General features: G+C 37.8%; 1 protein-coding gene across 6 annotated transcripts in view; it reads left to right on the plus strand.

The window, feature by feature from the left end:
* The window catches only part of CYRIB (CYFIP related Rac1 interactor B), a 191856-nt gene that overhangs the window by 66990 nt on the left and 102362 nt on the right, over positions 1–22504 (plus strand). Inside the window, exon 1 of one of the 6 annotated variants that reach the window (XM_069081124.1) lies at positions 10710–10810. The exons of 4 other annotated variants lie outside the window; for them this stretch is intronic. The gene's annotated coding sequence lies outside the window, so the exon portion shown is untranslated. Of the gene's footprint in view, positions 1–10709; positions 10811–22504 lie in introns of those variants that run through there. One more of the 6 variants, XM_069081128.1, reaches the window with a different exon arrangement.

Raw genomic sequence — 22504 nt, forward strand, 5'->3', positions numbered from 1 at the left:
ATCCATCCATCCATCCATCCATCCATCCATCCATCCATCCATCCATCTATCCATCCATCCATCCAAACAATTATTAAGTCTAGCAGTGTTAGTAGGTACTAGGGGAGATAGAAAAATAAATAAAACTTTGCCTCTGCCTTCAAGAAATCTTCAGTCAGGTAGATAACAAGTCTACTATGAGAAAGGCAACATGGCACAGTAGATAGAGTGCTGGGCTTGGAATCAGAAAGACCTAGGTTCAGATCTTACCTCAGTGACTCCTGGGCAAGTGACTTAAACTCTCTAGGCCTCAGTTGTCTCCTTTGTAAAATGATGAGGCTGGACTTGATGGCTTGTAAGGTCTTTTCCAGCTCTTAATTTGTGATCTGGCCTCTGCCACGTAAGAGCCCTGTGACTCTGGGCAAGTCTTTTAATGGACACTCACCCACAACTCTAAGTAACAGACAAGTTGATGATCTGTATAACTGGAGGGAATTTTTTACACTGGAAGATTTTTTTACACCAACAATTCCCCACATCAATGAAATCACAGGCCTAGACAAGAAAAAGATGATAATGCGCATTTTTATATGCTTCTTTACAACCACCAGTGAAGTAGATACCAGGAGTTTGGAAAGATTCGTGGTTTCATTGCTTATTACTTGTGTGATCTTAGGCAAGTCACTATCTTTCAAAGCCTGTTTCCCCAACTGTAAGATGAAAGGGTTGGGTTGGACTCTTCTAGTTCTGCATAGAGAACTAAGGCTTAGAAAATGCTCTCTCAATGAAAGGATTTGCCTTTCTAGTTACTCCACTAATAAATGGGTAAACCAAGGTGTTGTGACACCAAGTTCAGTGTTGGTTTTGTGACACCAAGTGCATTTCTTCACTCTTCCTTTCTACCAGCTTCTTCCTTTTCTCCTTTCTCCCCCAAAGATGATTTTTTTTCTAAAAAAAAAGGTTCATTGATACTTTTTGTTTTTATATCACAATAATTTCTGGAAGTAACCCCATTTCTCTACCCCTCATTAAAGTTGGACCATTTGGGGGTTCATAGAAACATCCTTAAACAAAACCACCCATATAATAACATATGCAACATTAGTTCCTTGTCTCTCTCAACACATATATGTCTTAGGTAATATATGAAAAGATATTAGGTTAAGATATTCATGTGATTAATTAATTAATTCATGTGATACAATTAATATTTAGACCTATGAACTTTTAATGTATTGGTAATATATGAGTATAATGTATATTATTATATGATAGGGGAATATAAATCCATGCTATACATACATTTTGATTGTTGTATAACTAATTATATAATATATAAATATAAGATTAAAGAATATTATATATATGCCAGTGAAGGAAGGTTTTATGATCTCTTCTCGGTGACCATTATTGGCTTTTTTAATTACTCAAAGTTTTCTTTCCTTTTAGGAGTCTTTTCCTTTACACAAATACCATTTTAATGACAATAAAGTTAAAAACAAGGCAAATCAGACACTCTTCTCCTCAAGCAAAGACTTTTTAAAAATGGCCTTGATAAAACCATATAGCAAAATAGATAAAGTTTCTCTTCTCTTCACTCATTAGCTAACTTTGTATATAGAGTTCAGGGAGGACTTTCAAACAGAGGCAATTATCGAAGGGTCTCTTATTTGCTATTTTGCCTGCAGGCAAGAGACAGGTCTGGACCTCTTAAAGTTCATTCATTCATTCAATACATAAACATTTATTAAGAGCATTCTGTGTAGAGTATTTTGCTGGGAACTGGGAGAGATACAAAATGTAGATAAGACATACTCCCTAAACTCACAGACCTCACAGTCTAAGAGGAAGATAAGAGAGAAACAAAGAGCATTATAATATAGAATATTACATGATAAGTGCATTAGAGAACTATGCTTATTGGGGTAGTGTGGGGTGGGAGGAGTATGGAAGGGAGTAAAGGATTCTTTTGAAAAAAAATTTTTTTGCAACCATCAAAAAAAAAAATCTGTCTTTTCTCTCTCCCACCTCCATTTTTGGGAAGGACCCAGACTAACCATCCCTCATATGGATGTCTCCCTCCCACCTTTTGTTTTCTTTTTGGGGTAGAGTTTAATTTTAATATTTTATTTTTTCTAATTACATGTAAAAACATTTTTTAACTCTAATTTTTTATAGTTTTGAGTTCCAAATTCTCTCTCATTCTTCCTCCTCTCCCTGCTCATTGAGAAGGCAAGCAATTTGATAAAGATTATATATGTGCAGTCATGCAAACATGTTTCTATATTAGTCATGTTGTGAAAGAAAACACTGACAAAAAATAAAGTAAAAAAAAAAGTACGTTTCAATATGTATTCAAATTCCACCAGTTCTTCTGGAGGTGAATAGCATTTTTCATCATGAGGTCCTTTAGAAGTGCCTTGGATCTTTGTATTGCTGAAATAGTTGTCATTCACAGTTGATCATTATATAATATTGCTGTTTACAATGTTTTCCTAGTTCTGCTCAGTTCACTTTGCAGCAATTCATGTAAGTCTTTCCAGGTTTTTCTGAAAGTATCCTGCTCATCATTTTTTATAGCACAATAACATTCCAATTATAATCATAAACCACAAATTATTCAGCCATTCCTCAATTGGTGGGCATTCCCCCAATTTCCAATTCATTGTTACTACAAAAAGAGCTGCTATAAATATTTTTGTACAAATAGGTCTTTTTTCCTTTTTAAAAACAAATCTCTTTGGGATACAAACCCAGTAGTGGTACTGCTAGATCAAAGAGTCTGCACAGTTTTATAACCCTTTGGACATCGTTCCAAATTGCTCTACAGAATGGCTGAATCAGTTCACAATTCAACCAACAGTGCATTAATGTCCCAGTTTTCCCATATCCCTTGCAACATTTGTCATTTCCTTTTTCTGTCTAATTATTAGACATTCTGTTAGGTATGAGGTGGTACCTCAGATTTGTTTTAATTTGCATTTCTCTAGTCAATAGTGATTTAGAGAATTTTTTTATTTGACTATAGATAGCTTTGATTTTTTCATCTGAAAATTGCCTGTTCCTATCCCTCAACCATTTATCAATTGGGAAATGATTCCAACCCCACTTTTCAACTCCCTTTTTTATAGGCTGTTTTCCTACCATTAGAATGTGGCCCGGTGGCTCAGTGAGTAAGAGCACCAGCTCCAGTGTTGGGATGATCTGGGGATCAAATCCGGGCTCAGATACTTAGCACCACACCCAGAAATAACTGGTCGTGTAACCTTGAGCAAGTTACTTAATGCCAATTGCTTTAAAAAAAAAAAATGTAGCCCTTGAGGGCAGAGACAGTCTTTTTCCATGTACTTATATCCCTAGTGTTTAGCATATTGCCTGGCACATAATAAACACTTGATTGTTTGTTGACTGACTTAGGAAGCAACTTCTCCTGGAATAACATTGAAGATTCTCTTTATATTACCTGACTCTACTTTATTGAAGCACATAATATGGGAGACATCCTTTAGGAAGGGCTTGGTCATAAAGATAAATAAAAGATTTCTAGTCTGTTGTGCCATTGGCCACACATTGAGCAGAAATGTTTTGTTTTGCTTTGTTTTTCCTTAAAGAGGAAGACATGTGTCTTGTTAGATTTTTTTGCGAGTAAGCAATCCCTTTAGAAAATTGGTTTTTGGAAGGCAAATTGCTTAAAATATCATTAGAGTTATGTATCCACTATAGTTATTTGAAAGAACTGGGGATACAACTGGAAAAGATACGACTCAGGGGGGATATGTTGTTGTTGTTGATGATGATGACAGTGATGATATTGTATAATAGCTCACATTTACAGTGATTTAAGATCTGTGAAGCCCTTCTTTCTTCTCAAGAATATTTGTCTACAAACATCTACAGGGCTCACAGTGGTATAATGGAAAGAGAGGTAAACTCAGTGGAATCCAGGAGAGCCAGGTTTATTTCCTGGCTTGAGACCTGGGTAGCCTACTTTATCTCCCTTAGCCTCTGTTTTTATAGCTCTAAAATGTGGATAATGTTCCTTATAGGAATTTCTTAACCTTCCATTGTTGTGGTAAAGAAAAAACTTTGTAAACTTTAAAATATTACAAAAATGTGGGCCATCATTAATTTGTGAGTGAGGAAATGGATTTTCCTGAGGGCAAAGACTGATTTAGTTCAATATAAGGAAACCATCTAACAGTGGAAGGAAGTTGCCTCTGGAGGCAATGAGTTCCCAGTCACTCAAACTGTTTCAGCACAGTCTAGATGACCACTTATTTGGCAGCTACATAACATGGTGGGTAGAGTGCTGGATTTGAATCAGGAAGACTGGAATTCAAATCTAGCCTCAGATACTTAGCTGTGTTAACCTGGGCAAGTCACTTACTACTGCCTGCTTCAGTTTCCTCAACTATAAAATGGGAATGATAATAATAGCACTTATCTCTATGGATGTTGTGAAAATGAAATGTGATAAAATTTGTAAAGCACACTGCAAACATTAAAACACTATTAAAATGATAGCTATTTTATTATTATTATTAGTTGAATTCAGTAATTGCTTAGATCCTTTCCAACACCTTGCCAGGTGATTGGGGTAGATGAAGAAAGAAAGAAATGCAGGAAAACATAGTTCTTTTTTCCTTCTCTTTTTTCATGATTAAATTTTTGGAGGGGGTCTGGATTTGTGAATCATCAGTATAAGGAACTCTTGGGGGTGAAAATTCCCTCTACCTATGTACCTTTTCTGTAATTTATAGTCTTAGATGAAAAGGAAGGTTTCAGAGAAACCTGTGAAGACTTGTATGAACTGATACAGAATGAAGCAAAACTAGAAATATATATATATATGTATATAATTATAACAATATTATAAGGACAAAATAACTTTGAAAGACAACACTACTGATCAGTGCAATAAGCAATCACATTTCCAGAGGACTGATGATAAAGCATGCTGACATGCTGATATAGCTCCTGACAGAGAGGTGAGAGATTCAGCATGCAGAATGAGACATGTTTTTAGACATGGCCAATGTAGGATTTTTTTTGCTTGACCATGTATACTTATTACAGGTATTTTGGTTTTCTTTCTTTTTTTCCAGTGGGGAGGGAAGTGGGGAGAGGAGAGAAGAGGAGTGAGACAGAGAAAAGAAAGAGAAGAAGAGAGGGGAAAGAGAAGAGAGAGAGGAGAGGGAGAAGAGAGAAAAAAGAGAGGAAGAATAAAGAGAGAAGAGAAAGGAAAGAAGAGGAGGAGAGAGAAGAGAGGGGAGAAAGAGATGCAAGAAAGGAGAAAGAGAGCAAAGAGAGAGAAAGAGGAGAAAGGGAAACTTGATATGTGTGTGAGAGAGAGTAAATTGATATATTTTTTATGATTATAGGGAAATATGAGATAAAGAAGACTTTATGGCTTAGGGGAAGAAAAAAAAGATCAGTTACTGTTTTACAATAGGGTGGTGTCTCTTGAAGGGAAGCATTAGTTTTATCTTAGAATTCTATTTGTGTTGTAGCTTTTTTTCTCTTTGTTAAGTGTCTAGCCTTGTAACAAGCACAAGTAGGAAAATGAATTGTAGAAGGAACCCTGGGTTTGGAGTCAAAGGATCTGGATTTAAATATCACCTGTGCTTAGTATTTAGTGCCTCTGTCCTAGCCACTATTTCCTCATCTGTAAAATGGGGATAATAATTTCTTAGTTACCTCACAGAATTACTATTGTAAATGAATGAGGTGATCTATACAAAGTGCTATATGAATGTCAGGTATTATAATCTACAGGAATAACTTATGTTAGCTCTTGGATTGCTTGGCATTGCAAGTTCCTTGGTCATTAGTTTATGAGAACTGTGCTTGGTGTTTTTGTTCCTTTAGTTAACATTTATTAAGCATCAGCTCCTATAGGCAGGTCCTAGATTGATGCTAGATTGTGGAATGGATAAAATAGTGGTCTAGGAATCAGAAAACCCAGTTTCTAAGATAGGCATCAGTTTATGAGCTGTGTGACCTTCGTTAAGTCACTCAATCTCTTTTGAGTCTCAGTTCCTTCATCTATAAAATGAGGATAATGGTTTTCTATAAAAAGAAAAGTGTGAGATAGGTAGTTTGGAGCTAGATGGACTCTTGGGGTTGGGGGTATAGATAAGAAAAGGGACTTGGAATGGTATGTTCAGCTGATCCCAGGGATCTAATGTTTGGGAGATAGCCCGCAAGACAGGATGGGTGTTGTGGTGAAGATATGAAAGGGAATGTGTGGGTAGAAAATGGCCTGCAGTCCACATAATCATGTTTTGTTTAAGGACAAAGTGATATTTGATTTGGAGAAGACTGAATGGAGGTAGGAATGGTGCCTTCAAGTATCTGAAAAGCTGTTACATTGGCAGAGGACAGGTATTCTATATTTCTGGAGTCAATGGGTGAAATTTACAGGAAGACTGATTTTGGTTAAACATGAAAGCTTTGTTAAGAAGAGGTGCGCAGCAATTGCATGGCTTCCACTTTAGGGAGTCAGTTCCTTAAAACTGGAGGTGGTGAGGTGCTGCAGAAGGTGGCTAGATGACCATCTTGTTCAGGGACACTACAGATAAGATTCTTGTATTGAGTGGATTGGATGATGAATAAGAATCTTTCTAATTCTTCACATTCTATATCATCTAGGGGTTAGTACCTATAAGGATCTACTCCCTGGCTACAGTTAAGAGCTATGGGGCTGTAAACATTTTCATGTTCTATACCTGACCTATGGACCCAGAGTTCTTTTAAGGAAATTTTTAATGCCATCCATTGTGTATAAAACATGAAGTCAGGACCACCTACATTTTAACCAGATTGATGAAGATGACATATTGCACATTACTAGTAGAGTTATAACAATAAGAATGGAAAGGAAATGCTCTATGGACCCTGCCATAACATTTGTTCTATGGAAGCCACCTGATTTTCTTGAGCATTAAATTCCAAATTTCTGTTGTGCTAAATTAATACCACCTGATCTTAACCCATCTCAGAATGATGACATGAAGGTTCCCCTTCCATTGGTGGGGTCTTAGTGAATGATGTGGTTTCATGGATATAAGAAGGGAGAATGTCCTTCCTTTTTCTTCCTGAAATTCCCTCAAAACTTTAACCCTTAAACTTAAGGCTTTGATATAAAAATGGAAACTTCCCAGAGAGGACTAAAACTTTAATATGTCAATGATTTATGACAGAGCAAGTTTTGATAGTGGGGTTGGAGGAGAGATCTGGAGCTGTCAGGGTATAGTTGGTAGAACACGGGAAAAGCCTGAGTATAGTGTGTGTGGTGGGGGCGGGGGAGGGAAATTGTGAGTGCCAAGGATTTGGAGGTTCTTTGCCTCTTTCCCAGTTTGTCAAGGACTTCTGAACAAGATGATGTATCTCAAACTGCATCGAACACTTCTGCCTTAAGGTACCATGCAAATGTGAACTTCCTCAGTTTGTACTTGTGGACTGGCTCTCCAGAAAGTGGCTGCTACCTCAGTTTCTAGGGGCAGCTGTAGGGACCTGGACTCCTTACACTATGACTCCCCCTTTCTGGCCTTCCCCCACTCCTGCCATTATTAACACAATTATCTCTTAGCAAGGGCACTTATTAAAAAGGTATGGTGAAAATAGTAGCTAGAAAACATTCCTTTACCCTCCCTCCCCCCAAAAAAACTGAGGTGTGCACTCTTCCACAAATATACATAGTATCAGTGGGAAGAATGAGCTCAAGTTTATAGAACAATAGTAGAGAAGCACATACATAGGATATATATATATATACATATATATATATATACACATATACACACACACATACATATATATATATATATATATGTATATATGGCAAAGGCAATGCACTTCTTCTGGTACTACATTAAGTCCTGGTAGTTCTTTCTCTCTCTGTAGGGTCCTCAAGAAGCTTCCCTTGAGGAAAGCATTTTTGCTGAGTGGTTTGCTCAAATGGGCTCCTAGGGTCTGCTCTCCATAGCTTGACTCAATTGAAAGCTGGCTCTCTTGTCTGCTGCAAAGTGTCCTTTTCTTTGAGTGACTGCTTTCCTGTAGCTTTGTTTGTTATGAATGTGTCTCTGCTTCCTCCACTGTACCTCCAACTTGTTCCAACTGATAAACTCTGTTGGATGGGGTGTCTCCTTTTGGGCGAGTCACTGTGGGATGCCATGGCCAATGGGAGATGGGAGGAGAAGAAATTTCCCCAGCAGAGATTTCCTCCACAAAACCTTTGGAACTCAAACTAACTCTCTCTTAAAGGGGTGTGGGTTTGGGGTGCTCCAATCTTTCAATCAGCCAATTAGACTGTCCCTTTGGATTAATTCAGAGGAAGGGGGTTCATGCCTTATAAAGTGATCTGGTGTAGAAGTCAAGAAATATTTTACAGGATCTATTATGTGCCAGAGTAAAGGCACCTTTACAATAAACTTAATACATCACAACTATAATTCAGTATTTTCTGGGCTGGAGGTTGGTAAAAAAAGAAAAATCAACTCCCCCATACAAAACAAAGAGGACATTTTATTGTTTTTCTTGTGCCTGGGAATTCCATTCTCTCCCTCCTCCAAACTATTCTTAAACACCACTTCACAAATCCTCCTATGTATAAATCTGGTTATGCTACTCCTCTGCTCAGAATCCTTCAGTAGATTTGTAATGCACACACACAATAAGGCTCCAATTTCTTTGCCAGGCACTCAAGACTTGCCACCATTTAGCCCTACCCTTCTCCCACCCTAAGTCTCCTTCAATATTTCAGGCTGTTCCCTTCCACTTACCATATGCTCCAGGCAAACTAGACTACTCTCAATCCTCTTTATATACCTCACCCTTTCCTGCCTCTGGGTTTTGCTCAAATGCCTTAAATTTTTCCATCATCCTCTATGCCTACTGAATTTTTAACTCATATTTTAAAGCCTCACTTAAATGCTCTATCCTCTGTGAAATCTTTTCCACTTTACTCAAATTGAGAATGACATTTCCCTCTTGGACTTCATGTGGTACTCACTTTCTGATGTTCTTTAAAAAACATTCAATTTTATTTTATTTTCCAGAAATTTTCATTCTCTATACCTCCTTCTGCACTCCCCACTGAGAAAGCAAGAAAAACAAAATCTTTATTATAAACATGTACAGTAAAGCAAAACTAGTTCCTGTATCTGCATTGGTCATGTCCAAAAAGATAAGTTACAGTCAGCACTGAGTCCATTTCTATTAGGAGTTGGGTAGCATGTTTCCTTCATAAGTCCTATAGGATTCTGGTTGATCACTGTGTAGATGCACTTATGATGTATTTTTTATATTATACTTTGTGTTACATAGTTATTTGTATACATATCAAATACCTTGATAGATTGAAAGCTTCATGAGGTGAGAGACCTAAACTTTTCCTCAGTCTAGGTCCAGTTAAAATTCAGCTTAAATACTTGCTACTGAATAGATAGTAGAAACAAATGAGGTAACATGTAAAGCACTTTGCAAATCTTAACATGCTACATAAGGACTAATTATTATTCTACAAGAAGCCTTTCCTGGGCCCCCAGTGCATCTTGTGCTCTCTCTCATGAGATTATTTTTATTTTGTTTATGCTTATATACTCTATATATCTTTCTTTTTTTCCCCCCCCAGGTTCAGGATGGAGTAGGTGGTCTCTGGAGTCTATTGCAGCCCTGAGATTTTTGTGATTCTTTTTTTCTTTTTGCTTTTTTTCAGAAGGGGGCAATTGGTGTTAAGTGACTTGACCAAGGTCACACAGCTAGTTTGTGTGTGTGTGTGTGTGTGTGTGTGTGTGTGTGTGTGTGTTAAGTGTCTGAGGCCTGATTTTGAACTCAGGTCCTCCTGACTCCAGGGCCGGTGCTCTATTCACTGCGCCACCTAGCTGCCCCTCTATATATCTTTCTTATAGAATGTAAACTCCTTGAAGGCAATGCCTTTTCATTTTTTATCCTCAGTTCTTAGCACTAGGGTCTGGCACGTAGTAAGCACTTAACTGCATGTGCAGTTTAGAAGCACTTAATAAATATTCAAGTTGAGTTGTGCTTTTAAGTGTCAGCCAAAAAGCATTTATTAAGCGCCTACTGTGTGCCAGTCTAGAATACAAAGAAAGGCAGAAAAAAGGTCCGAGCCATAAAAGAGCTCTCTTTCTTATTTAAGGTGTATACGCAGCAGTTGATTCCCATTTAAGGGACCTGTTCCCTAAGGGGAGGGTGGGGAGGTATGGGTGAAACTTTCCTGGTTCACTTTGGTGGGACATCACCGACCTGATGTTCCTTTAAGAAGAGGAGGGGGAGCGAGGGAGCCGAGGGGAGGGCCCTCCCTCCTTGCCTAGTGCCAGCCTCTCCTCTTTCGCCTGGAGCTAGCTCAGTCCGACCACCTGTCTCCAGCCGCCGTCTCGCCCCGCCCCTTTTCCTGCGGGGAGGGGAGAGGAAGGGAGGCGGAGAAAAAGCCGGCGGACAATTTACCTTGTGGGGCGCGGCGCATGCGCACGGCCGGACAGGTCCCCGGCGTCCTCACTTCCTGGCATTCCCCCCTTCCCTCCCCCTTCCCCTGTACATCCGGGTCACTTGCCCTCTCCGGTCGTAGCCGCCGTTGCCGCCTCCTCCGCCGCCGCCTGGCTCGTCGCCGCTCTGCCACAGAGGCAGGTGCGGAGGGCTCCCGGTTCCGGCCGTCGCTGCTTCCCCCGTTCCCGCCCCGGGGCTCCCCCTAGCGCCGCAGAGGAGTCTCCTCCACCTCCTCCTCCTCCTCCTCTGCTGCAGCCGCCGTTCCTGGGGGGGGGAGGCGAGAGGAGCGGGGCAGAGCCGAGCCCGAGAGGCTCTCGGGCTACGGGTGAGTTTCTCCCTCGTGAGGGGATTTTCCTCCCTCCTCTTTCAGCCCGCCCCTCCCCCCCAGCCCCGTGGCGCCCCCTGCCCGGCCGCCGCCGCTCGCTCTCTCCGGCCCCCAAAGCTTTCCTGACGGCTGCCCAGCGAGCCCACGCTGCCTGTGCTCCCTAACACCCCCCCTTCCTTCCCCTCCCGGGCGCCGCCCCCTCCCTTCCTTTTCCCCCTCTCCCTCTCCCCCCATTCAAACATTCATCCTTCCATCAATCCCTCGCTTCCCCCCCTTCCCCCCCCCCCCCCCCCAACTTTCTTTACCTCCCCACCCACTCCTGTACCCGGCTTTCCCTGCTCTCTTTTCGTTTCTCCCTCTTTTACAGAAACTCATCTTCTTCCCTGCCCCTGTGCCTGACTCCTCTAATTTTCCCCTCCCACGTGGACTCCCCTTCACCCCTCACTCTTCCCCTCACTCCGCTCCCAACCCTGCCTCTTAACCTTCCCACCCCGCAGAGGCTTCCTCCTCCCGTTAGATTTTGTCTCGCCCATGCTGGCCTCACCGGATTCCTCTGGAGCTCCTCACACCCGGTCCTCGCTAGGACCCCGCACTGCTTACCCCCCTACACCCTACCCATGATAGACTTCTTTCTCCGTCGTGGTCCTTTGGGTATAGAATTGGTCGTTTTCCTCTATCACCTTCCTCCACCTGTGCTGTCAGTCTTCCCTCCCCCCTCTTTAAAAAAATTCTTTTTTCATTGACCTCCTAATCCCACCATTCAGGCTTCTGATTACCGTTCAGTTAGGGTGTGGCCTTGGGTGTTTCCAAAACATATAATTTTACTGTGATTACCAAAAACTCGTGGCAGTCAAATTCTAGTGGAAGGAGGCCATTGATGTTGGGTTTTTTTTTTAACTTTAAAAAATATCATGGATGTCCTGACCATATCAGATACCTGTTTCTGGAAGATTATATTGGATTCTTTTCTGCTAGTAAAATTAGGTAATAGCTTCTTTATTTTAATACTCTGCTGCTGTGGTTTCTTACTCTAATATTTCTGTGGCTGATGGGACGATATAACCTGCTAATAGGAAATGTTTCTTTGAGACTTTTTCTTGTCCAGTCAGCAACATTTGAGTGTCCACTTGTGCAGAGCACTGATGGAATTCATGAATATTCTCAGTGAACTAGATTACCATTCTGGGTTACTCATCTAAGTTTTCTGTATGGAACAATACCCTCACTATTGAGGACTTATATTTACATTTCTCAATTTCCAGTTAGTTTGATGGATCACAAAAACAGTTATCACTTTTTCAAAATCTCTGTAAGGATTTTTTTGTAAGAGGGGAAAAAGCACATTTTTGTACTCTATAGTTGGGAAGCTTAAGTCTAAGAATATTTTATTCTACTCAAAGATTTCAATCAGATGTTGAAGGTAAGATTAGATTGATCTAAATGAAGATATATCTTTATTTTTTAGTTGTGTAATCGTAGGAATAACACTGGGTCTGAAACTGCATGATAATTGGAGATCACATTAATATCAGTAAGCTAAACATTTGGTCAGTATTCATTGAATGAAATGACAATATTATTTTTTATGACTTATATCTATAGTCAAAAAACTATAAGAGGAAATGAATTGTCCTGAAGCATTTGAATAATGTTCACTTACGTAATCTATTCAGTAAATATTTATTATTGGCTATTTAGGTAGAGTATACTGTTAGGTGTTAGAGTGCTGTGTTTGTCCCAAAGATAAGTCATGCTTCTGACCTCAAAAAGTCTACAATATATTTTTCTTTTTTTTGGAGGGCAGTTGGGGTTAAGTGACTTGCCCAAGGTCACACGACTAGTTTTTGTGTTAATTGTCTGAGGCCGAATTTGAACTCAGGTCCTCCTGACTCCAGGTGCGGTGCTCTATTCACTGTGCCACCTAGCCCCTACAATGTTTTTTTTGCTGGGTGTAGGGAAGGGGGAGAAAGGGGAACAGAGGACACACATATACATACACACAATGATAATAATAGTTCAGTATCTTTAAAAGATACCATGGTTTCACTTCTGTGTGTCCCCTTTCCACTGATGTGGATCAAAATCTTAACTCACCTTATTAGTCAAGATTACCACTGACTGAATCTAATACAAATGAACATAAAAATGCATAAAGGAACATAAAGGTATCTGAGAGTTTGTTGAGTGCTAAGCAAAGGAGATTAGTCTCAGTTTCAATGAAAAAATGTTTAAGAACTTATATGCAAGGGACTATACTAGCTGTTGGAGTTGCAGGACCAAAATAAAAGAGCCTTTGCCCTCAAGGAGATTATATTCTCCTGGGGAAATAACCACATATGAGAAGATAAGTGTAGTATACTGGAAGATAAGTGTAGTATAAAAGAACTTAAAGTGGGGAGAGAGCTGAGTACTTAACAGTGGGATGAGGTTTTCCAGAAATGACTTCACAGAGGAGGTGATTCCTGAGGTGATTTTGAAGAATTATGGTAGGGGAGAATGCTAGGGGAGTGTCTTGCCAGCATGAGAGATGTCCCCCAGTGATTAGTAGGGAGATAAGAAGTAGACTTGATGTTGGGGAACAGTTGGTAAAGGAAGTAGTAAGAAATAAAGTCAGAAAAATTATGGGAATAAGGTGGGGACCTTAAGTGCCAGTGTAAGGGGTTTATATTTTAATATGCAATTGAAGCTACTAAAGTTTTTTGAACCAAGGAGTGACAGACCTGTATCTTGTGGAAATTATTTTGTCAACTGAGTGGAGGGGTAACTGATGTAGAAAGAGGAAGATATTCTGGAAGTAGGACCATTGATTAAGTTATAGTAGTCCAGGGAGGAGTTTTTGGAGGCTTGAACTTGGTCATTGTGAGTGGAGGATAGGAAAGAGAAACAGTTTAATATACAGTATATGAGATTTGGAGATTAGAGTCAAGAGTGACTCCAAAGTAGTAAATTTGGGTGACCGGGAGTAGAAATAGGGTAAATTTGGAGAGCAAAGTTTTTGGGGGAAGATAATGAACAAAAAAGTATTTGTCAAGGGTCTACTATATACAAATGATATAGTCATTGCTGTCAAGTACATTCTAATGGGAGAGACAAACAAGCACTTTGGTGACTAGAGAAGGATATTTTGGTCTGGAGAATCACAGAAATGGTAACTAGAAAACTACTGGGCAGTTAGTTTGCCTTACCCTTTGCTGAAGCAGTTGTAACAGTAGTTTTGATGACTGTTCCTAGAGCCTTCTGGTGGATACCTGGGATGGGGATCAGGACAGGTAGCAAGATGTCCTTCCTTTTAAGCCTATATTTCCTTGGGGATCACTGAATCATATGTGGAGCATAATCTGGTGCTGCCTAGAGTGGTTTTGGTGAGTTTATGTACACCCCGGTCTAGTTCCAAAGCTGAGGCGATTAACTCATAATGAATGTTTTTTTTTTTGTATGTAGGTGAATTTTCATCCAGGAAGGGACTCATGTTTAGAATGTTGTTAATGTGTGACTGGTAGGCAGTGAAGAGGCACTGAAAGTTTTTGAGCACAAGAGTGAGGTGATCATAATTATGACGAGAAACTGATGGTACACATCAGTAATCTGTTAGCAGTGTGTGTAGAATAAATTGTATTCAGGAGAGACTGGAGGCAGAACATCTATTCCTTCTGATCCTGATTAGTTCAGATGAGAGGTAATGAGGACCTGAATATAGGAGGACTTTATTAAGTTGTCTTGCTGACAGTAGAAATGGCAAGGAAGGATATTGAAATACATCACTGTCTTCAGTAATAACATTTTTAGAAGACCATTCCTCTGGAGAGCTAAAATTTTAAAATGATTCTTGATTATTGGCATGTATGTTTTAATTCTAAGGTTCAAGAATGAACATCTCTGAGAGATTTTTCAAGTTAAGATTTTTACTGATAGATTTGAGTACTAAATAATTAGAAAAAGTTTTAACAATACTATACCTAACTCAGTGGAAACTTTTGTTTTTATAGAATTCGGTAGATTATATAGCATGTATATTAGACTATAAATTACTGGGCAGAAGCCAGATTTCTCAGATACTTAAGAACATGATTATTGACCAAAGGGTTTAGTAGAGGTGTGGTCTGAAAATTGATTCTACTTATTATGACAGAGTTACAGTTTAACAGTATACTTCATCCAGAAGCATTCTGATAGGTTACATTTAATACTTAATTAACTTGATTCAGATTTTATTGTTCTGAACTTTCCAAGTATAAATTTTTTTTAATTAAAAAAAGTTTTCTTTTTGGAGGGGGGAAGGCAGGGCAATTGGGGTTAAATGACTGGCCTAAGGTCACACAGCTAGTGTGTCAAGTATCTGAAGCTGGATTTGAACGCAGGTCCTCCTGACTCCAGGATGGGTACTCTATTCACTGTGCCACCTAGCTGCTCCGAAGTATGAATTTCTTAATACAAATAGATCCAACAGATCATGTTTGATGTAATTATTTCATTTTATGGTCCCCAGATAATTTTTTTTTTTGCTCAGTAAGGAATGTGATAGAGAGGAATTTAGCTAATGAAAGAAAACAAAATGTCTTTAATTTTTCTTTTTTTTAACAAGTAATCTTTTATATGCATGCTGTTTACCCAGTCCTTGGGGAAAATAAAAATATAAGTACAAGTACCATCTTCTGAAGGAATTTATAACAGTAGAATTGTTTATATTTATATAATATTTTCCATTTACAGTGTGCTTTACTGATACTTCATTTGATCCTCAAAAACAGTCCTATAGGATCTGTAGTGCAAATAGCATTATCACTATTTTGCAGATGTAGAAAGTGAAATTTAAAAAATTAAGAAGTCTTGCCCAAGGTCACATAGCTAGGAAATGTCAGAGTTCAGCTTTTGACAGAATGTTTATTTAATGAACTATTATCTGCTTCATTTGCAGGTTGAAATTGTTCTTTTTTCCAGCCCTAGCATTTTCCAGTTCCAGAATCTTAAATGTTGTTTTATTTCCTTATGTATAAATGCCACTCTTAAAATTAATTTAGTTCTGAAATAGCTATTTGCATGTTAATTCAGTTGAAGAAACAGTTTTTATTAGAGGAAAAAAAGGCTTACTTACTGATTTCATTATTAGTTTTCTTCTTTGGGGAAGACTTTGAGCTAGTTTAAAATGAAATCTATAAGGCTTCAGCATATTTTGGTCCCTTTCTTATGAGGCTGCTTAACATTTATTGAGTACTCAATTTGTAGCCCCTGTAGAGAATGTGAAAGTGGATAAGCATTTAACTTTCCATTTGACATTTGAAAGGAAACATAAGAGTTTGAAATTTTTTAATCTTATTAACTCTTTACTAGTATTCTAGACTACTGTCAGAATGACAGTGGAAAAAAGAAATGTTAGGTGATTATAGCATTCTAAATTGTTTTTCTGAAATGTAGAAGGTTAATAATGTAACATGTTACCTTGGTCTCCTTTGGGGAAAAAGAGTATAGAAATGTCATTAAGTATTTTTCTGGAACTCACTGACTTGAAACAATGCTATGCTGCTAACAGAATGGGCATTTGAAATATGTATGTTGTCAGCATTTGTAAGCAGTGGTAAAGTGAAATACTTTTTTATGCTGTCAAAGTTGTTAAAAGTAAAATCCTTAATACAAGAGCTTAGTATTTCATTCTGTTCATCAAATGTAGTATAATTTTTAATTGAATGAATTAGTACAAGTATCTGTTAATGTAAAAATGATAATTCTCTGCCTCTAAATTTTCCGATAGTACCATAGAGGACAAAATAGTGATTCTAGATCTTACAAGCTGATAGTTTTACATACTTAAATTTATAAAGCAAAATGTAATTTTATAGAGCTATTGGTTATATTCCAATTTTATCACATATCAAGCATTCATTATGATAACTTTCTTGGTGCCAGACTCCATGTTAGACTATGGAGATAAAAAGAGAAAAATGAAACAGTCTGGCATCTTGTAGGGGGAAATTCTTGTTGGTAGTAGAGACAAGGTGGTATGCCTTTGATACATCTAGTATATAATCATTTGTCAGCAGGTGAATAATCTACTTTATGTGCTTTTCATTACTTAAGTACCTCAAGGATCTTTGAAGGTATTCCAACTGCCATCCATAGATTACAATCTTTATGCACCTTAAAAAGTTGTTCTGTGTTGCCAAAAATTTTATTACCTAATGGTCAAATTTTGGTGATGAACCTTTGTTGTGTTGGTCATGGTCAATACTAAATTTTAGGGTGACTTTTTTACATGTCACATAGCACATTCTACTCTCTGTCATTTGTGTGTACTTGGGGAATTTAAACTGAATTTAATATTAGACTAGGTGAAAAATTTTAGGACCTTATTTATACCAAGGGGAGGGAAACAACATATTCAGTAGCCAACTAAAAATGAGTTTCTGGTTATACATACACCATTATTTCATAGATAACAGAATGGACCATGTGCTAAAATGACATTTAAGATCCCATAGCTGCTTTATTTTCCTTTTGTCCAATGTTGAAAGTATATTTATGCAAGATGTTGACTAAATTTATTTTCAGAGTTGAATTGGTGTAAAAATGTAGTGGTAAGGACACTTTATTAGGAATTGGATATCCTTTCTCTGTCTCTAAAATGGACTTGCCTTTTTTTGGTATGTCTTACAAGAATCTTGGGAGAATAAGTGATGATATGGGGAAAACCTGGACCTGAGCAGAGGTATTAAGATTCTGAAGGTCTGGGCTCTATCCAGCTCTGCTGTTCACTGCTTTTGAAACCTTGGGCAGTCAGCCTATGCAGGCCTTAGCTTCTCTTATCTGTCAAATGAGGAGTTTGAACAAGATGATCTCAAAGGTCCTTTCCAACTCATACATCTTATGATTGCCTTCAAAAAAGAATGCCACTACTCCAGATGTCTACTGAGGGACTACAAGCTAATTTTAATATTTCTAAACAAAGCATTAGGGAATTTTCAGCTTCTTTACCTCATCCCTCCCTTCTCTCCTTCCTAAACCACATTGACTTATTCAAAGATAGATCTCTTTTGGATTATCTTTGCAAGTCTTACAAATTAATGTGCTTAATTAAGAATTTTCTGTATAATATATTCATGGTGGTAAAGTAAAAGTAATTATTGTAATATGTGTTTAACAACTGAAAGGAAGGTGTGCTCAGAAGATAAAAATTAAGAAGCCTAAGGTGCTGAATCCTGATCTCTTCACATAAGATTTCTTCATGTTATGGTCATGCTGTGTCTTTGTTACATATCTTTTTCTTATTTGGTGTAACTGTGTGATTATAGTCACACTGGAGAAATTTAATGACATTTTTTTCTAAAAGTAAATAACAACATGTTCAGACAGTCCTGGGTAAGTCAGGAATGAGATGAGTGTACAGTAGTTGTACTAAGAATTGCAATTAAATTGAGATTGTTTCCAAGTATGAAAGAAGCTCACCTAGTTGAAATTATGACTGCAGGGTATATGATATTCCTTTGCTTTGCCTGGTTTGATCACATCAATATATGCTTCCTTGCTATGTCAGCTAAGGAGAAACCTGTTTAAAAGAGAGGTGTGTGTGTGTGTACATATGTGTATATTTGTGTATTATGTCTATGTGTACACCTTTTTTTGCAGCTTTTAGATATTCAAAATTTTGTATAGTATGTCAAAAGGCAAATTCAGAAGCATCATTGATATATTTTATTGATTTTTTTTGCAGCACTGTGACTTGACAAGTACCTCTTCCCTCAACCCCCATAGCAGAGCCTCTTCCTTTTGTAACAAAAGAAGTGTAATTAAGTACAACAGACTAACATATTGACTGTCCACTTCTCTGTAGAAAAGAGGGAGGCATTCTTTGCTGTTCATATTCTAAAGTCAAGACTGATTACTACATTGATTAGAATTCTGATGTCTTTTAGTATTTTCTCCTTTACTGTACTAGAGTCATACCAATAATTTTCTTTGTTTTCCTTACTCAGTCTTTTTCAGTTCATACAAATTTTCCCAAGTTTCTCCGAATCCTTCATATTTGGCATTCCTTAAGATAATATTCCATTACATACTATAGTTTGTTCAACCAGTCTTCAGTCTGTTTGCACCAAGTGTACTTCTGTATATTTGTTTCCACAAAAGTACTACTATAAATATATTTAAATATATACTAAAGGCATAGTTTTTTCTTGTCAGCTTTTTTTACTTCTCAAAAGTAGCATTTATTAAAAAAAAATCAGACAAGCCCCATTCTCTCCATTCATGTAACTACCACCCTAGTTCAATTATCTTTCTCCTGGATTATTTCAGTAACCTCTTAAGGTCTCCCTGCCTCAGATTTTTCCCCAACCTCATCTGTCCTCCATAATTGCCAAAATAATTTTCTTGAAGTGCAGTTTTCACCATGTCATATCCCATCAATAAATTCCAGTGACTCATTGTTTCTAAGAGATTCTTAACTTGGAGTCTATGAACTTTAAAAAGAAAATTTTTTTTTGCTTTTTGGAGGGTACTTGTTAAGTGACTTGCCCAAGGTCACACAGCTAGAGAGTGTGTGTAAGTGTCTGAGGCCTGATTTGAACTCAGGACCTCCTGACTCCAGGGCCGTTACTCTATTCACTGCGCCACCTAGCCGCCCCGAGTCTATGAACTTTTAAAAAATATTCATTTATAACTTTGTAAATATGAACTTAAATATTTATAACCATAAATTTATAAATAGGTAAATAAACATTTATAATATATTTAACTTTTTCGTATAATTGTTTTTCTTTGTGTTTATATTTCCTGTCTACTTTATTCTGAGAAGGGATCTAAAAGTTTCACCAAACTGCTGAAGAGATCCATGACAGAAAAGGTTAAAGAAGCCCAGTTCTGGAGTCAAATGCCAACTTTTCTGTTTGGTATTTAAAGTTCTTATCCCTTCCTGTCTTTCCACTCTCCTTATACTCACGCATTGTATGATCCAGGCATATTGGCTTACTTGTCTCTCCTATCTGTGCCTTTGCTCTGCTTATCTTTCTTCTCACCTCTGTCTTTTTAAATCTCTGACTTCCGGACTTGGGTCTGGACATAACTCAAACAACATCTCAGTAGGAGGGTTTTCGTAGTCTTCCTAGCTGGTAGTGCCTTTCCTTCTAAGATTACCTTCCATCTACTTTGTATGTATCTTGTATGTACCCCCATTAGAATGTAAGCTCCTTGAGGACAGGAACTATTTTTGTTTTTTCATTGTATTTCTTTTTTGGAGCCAGTTGGGATTAAGTGATTTACTCAGGGTCACACAGTTAGTAAATATCTGAGGCCAGATTTGAACTCAGGTTCTCCAGAGACCAGGGCTGGTGCTCTATACACTGTACCACTTAGCTGCTCCTTTTCCTTGTATTTCTAGTGCTTAGCACAGGGCCCTTAATATGTGTTAATTGAATGATGAAATGTTTTTTTCTCCCACAAAGGGACACACATTTTTCTAAAATAACTTTAAAAAATTAGGATATTTTATTTACTTTTTCAAATGATATTTTATTTTTCCCCCAGTTACATATACAGTTTTAAACATTCATTTAAGAAAAATGTTGAGCTGTAAAATTTTTCTCTCCTTCCCTCATTGCTTCCCTCTCTGAAACAGTAAGCAATTTGTTATAGGTTCATGTTCAGTCATGCAAAATATATTACCATATTAATCATGATGTGAAAAAAGGCACAGATCCAAAGGGGGAAAAATATGGCAAAAAATACAGAAAGTGAAGAATAGTGTGTTTTGATCTGTATTCAGATTCCCTCAGTTCTTTCTCTGGAGGTGGAAAGCAGTTTTTCATCATTAGTCCTGTGGAATTGTCTTAGGTCATTACATTGCTGAGAATACTTAAGTCATTCACAGTTGATCATCATACATTATTGCTGTTACTGCTGTTACTGTGTACAATGTTCTCCTGGTTCTGCTCACTTCACTTTGCATCAGTTCACGTGTCTTTCCAGGTTTTTCTGAAAGTATCTTGCTCATCATTTCCTATCACTCAATAGTATTCTATTACAATCATATGGTATATGGTATACAGTATAGCTTGTTTAGCTATTCGCCAGATGATTGACATCCCTTCAGTTTTCATTTCTTTGTTACCACAAAAAGAGCTGCTGTAAATATTTTTGTACAAATAGGTTCTTTCCCTCTTTTTTGAACCTCTTTGTGATACAGACCTGGTAGTGGTATTTCTGGGTCAAAGGGTAGGCACAGTCTTTTGAGCATAGTTCCAAATTACTCTCCAGAATAGTAAGAACCATTCACAATTCCTCTAATAGTGCATTAGAATCTCAGTTAAAATTACTTAAAAATTTTTGTCAAAAACCAATTTTTGGCAAATTGACAAATTTTTCAATTTTCAATTAATTTTGTAAAAATGTTTATAAATTGCTTATGTTTTAAATACTCCGTATTTAAATTTTAAATGTATTTATTGGTTAGAATCATTTAAAAAAAATCTGTGGTGGCATGCCATGTATTGGAATTATTCAAAGCCTGGTATCTTTGTCTTTGAGTAGGAAATATAGAATAATTGCCTCAGATGGAGCTCTAGCTCTAAGGTAGTTGACTGGAACAGTAGCTAGATTCCAGGGAGGCTGTATGAACCTTGTTAGCATGTTACAGTTATATTTACAGTATGCCAAAGCATACACACACACACATATATATATATATATATATATTTGCCTTTTTGGAGGGCAATTGGGGTTAAATAACTTGCCCAAGGTTGCATGGCTAGGGTTTTTTTTTTTTTTTTTTTGGTGTGCATATGTGTTAAGTGTATGAGGCCAGATCTGAACTCAGGTCCTCCTTACTCCGGGGCTGGCACTTTATTCACTGCGCCAGCTAGCCTCCCCCAGCATATACTTCTAATTCTGTAATTCTATGAATCCTGACTTTAGGAATCAAGCCAGTCTGTTGGAAGTTAGAAACAGCCTTTGACAATTGAGAATTGCCCATTTGAGCTGACCAGATTGTCTACTTCTTTAAAAAATGAGTTACAGAATTAAAAGAACTCTGAGGTACCACCTCACACCTGTCAGACTGGCTAATGTGACAGAAAAGGAAAATGAAAAAGGTTGGAGATGTGAGAAAATTGGAACACTAATGCATTGTTGGTGAAGTTGTGAACTAATCTAACCATTCTGGAGAGCAATTTGGAACTATGACCAAAGGGCAATCAAAACTATGCCTACCTTTTTATTCAGAAATATCACTACTACCTCTGAATCGCAAATAAATCATAAAAAAGGGGAAAGGACCCACATGTACAAAAATATTTTTGTTTCATGGCAAAGAATTGGAAATTGAGGGAATGTCCACAAATTCAGGAATGACCAAACAAGTTATGGTATATGAATTTAATGGAGTACTACTGTTCCATAAGAAATGATGAGCAAGCAGATTTCAGAAAAACCTTGGAAAGACTTACATGAACTGATGTTGAGTGAAGTGATGATCAGAACCAGGAGAACATTGTACACAGTAACAGCAACACTGTGATGATTGACTGATGTACTTAGCTCTTCTCAGCAATACAGTGGTCTAAGACAATTCCAAAAGACTCCCGGTGGAAATGCTATCCATATCCAGAGAAAGAAGTATGGAATCTGAATGCAGATTGAAGCACACTATTTTCACTTTTTCTTTTTTCATTTGTAATGTTTCCGTTTTGTTCCTGTTCTTCTTTTACAACA

The sequence above is a fragment of the Petaurus breviceps genome, unplaced genomic scaffold, assembly GCF_028583685.1.
Source record: "Petaurus breviceps papuanus isolate PSGF00001 unplaced genomic scaffold, PetGlider_PUasm1.0 98, whole genome shotgun sequence".
NCBI classification, from domain to species: domain Eukaryota; kingdom Metazoa; phylum Chordata; class Mammalia; order Diprotodontia; family Petauridae; genus Petaurus; species Petaurus breviceps.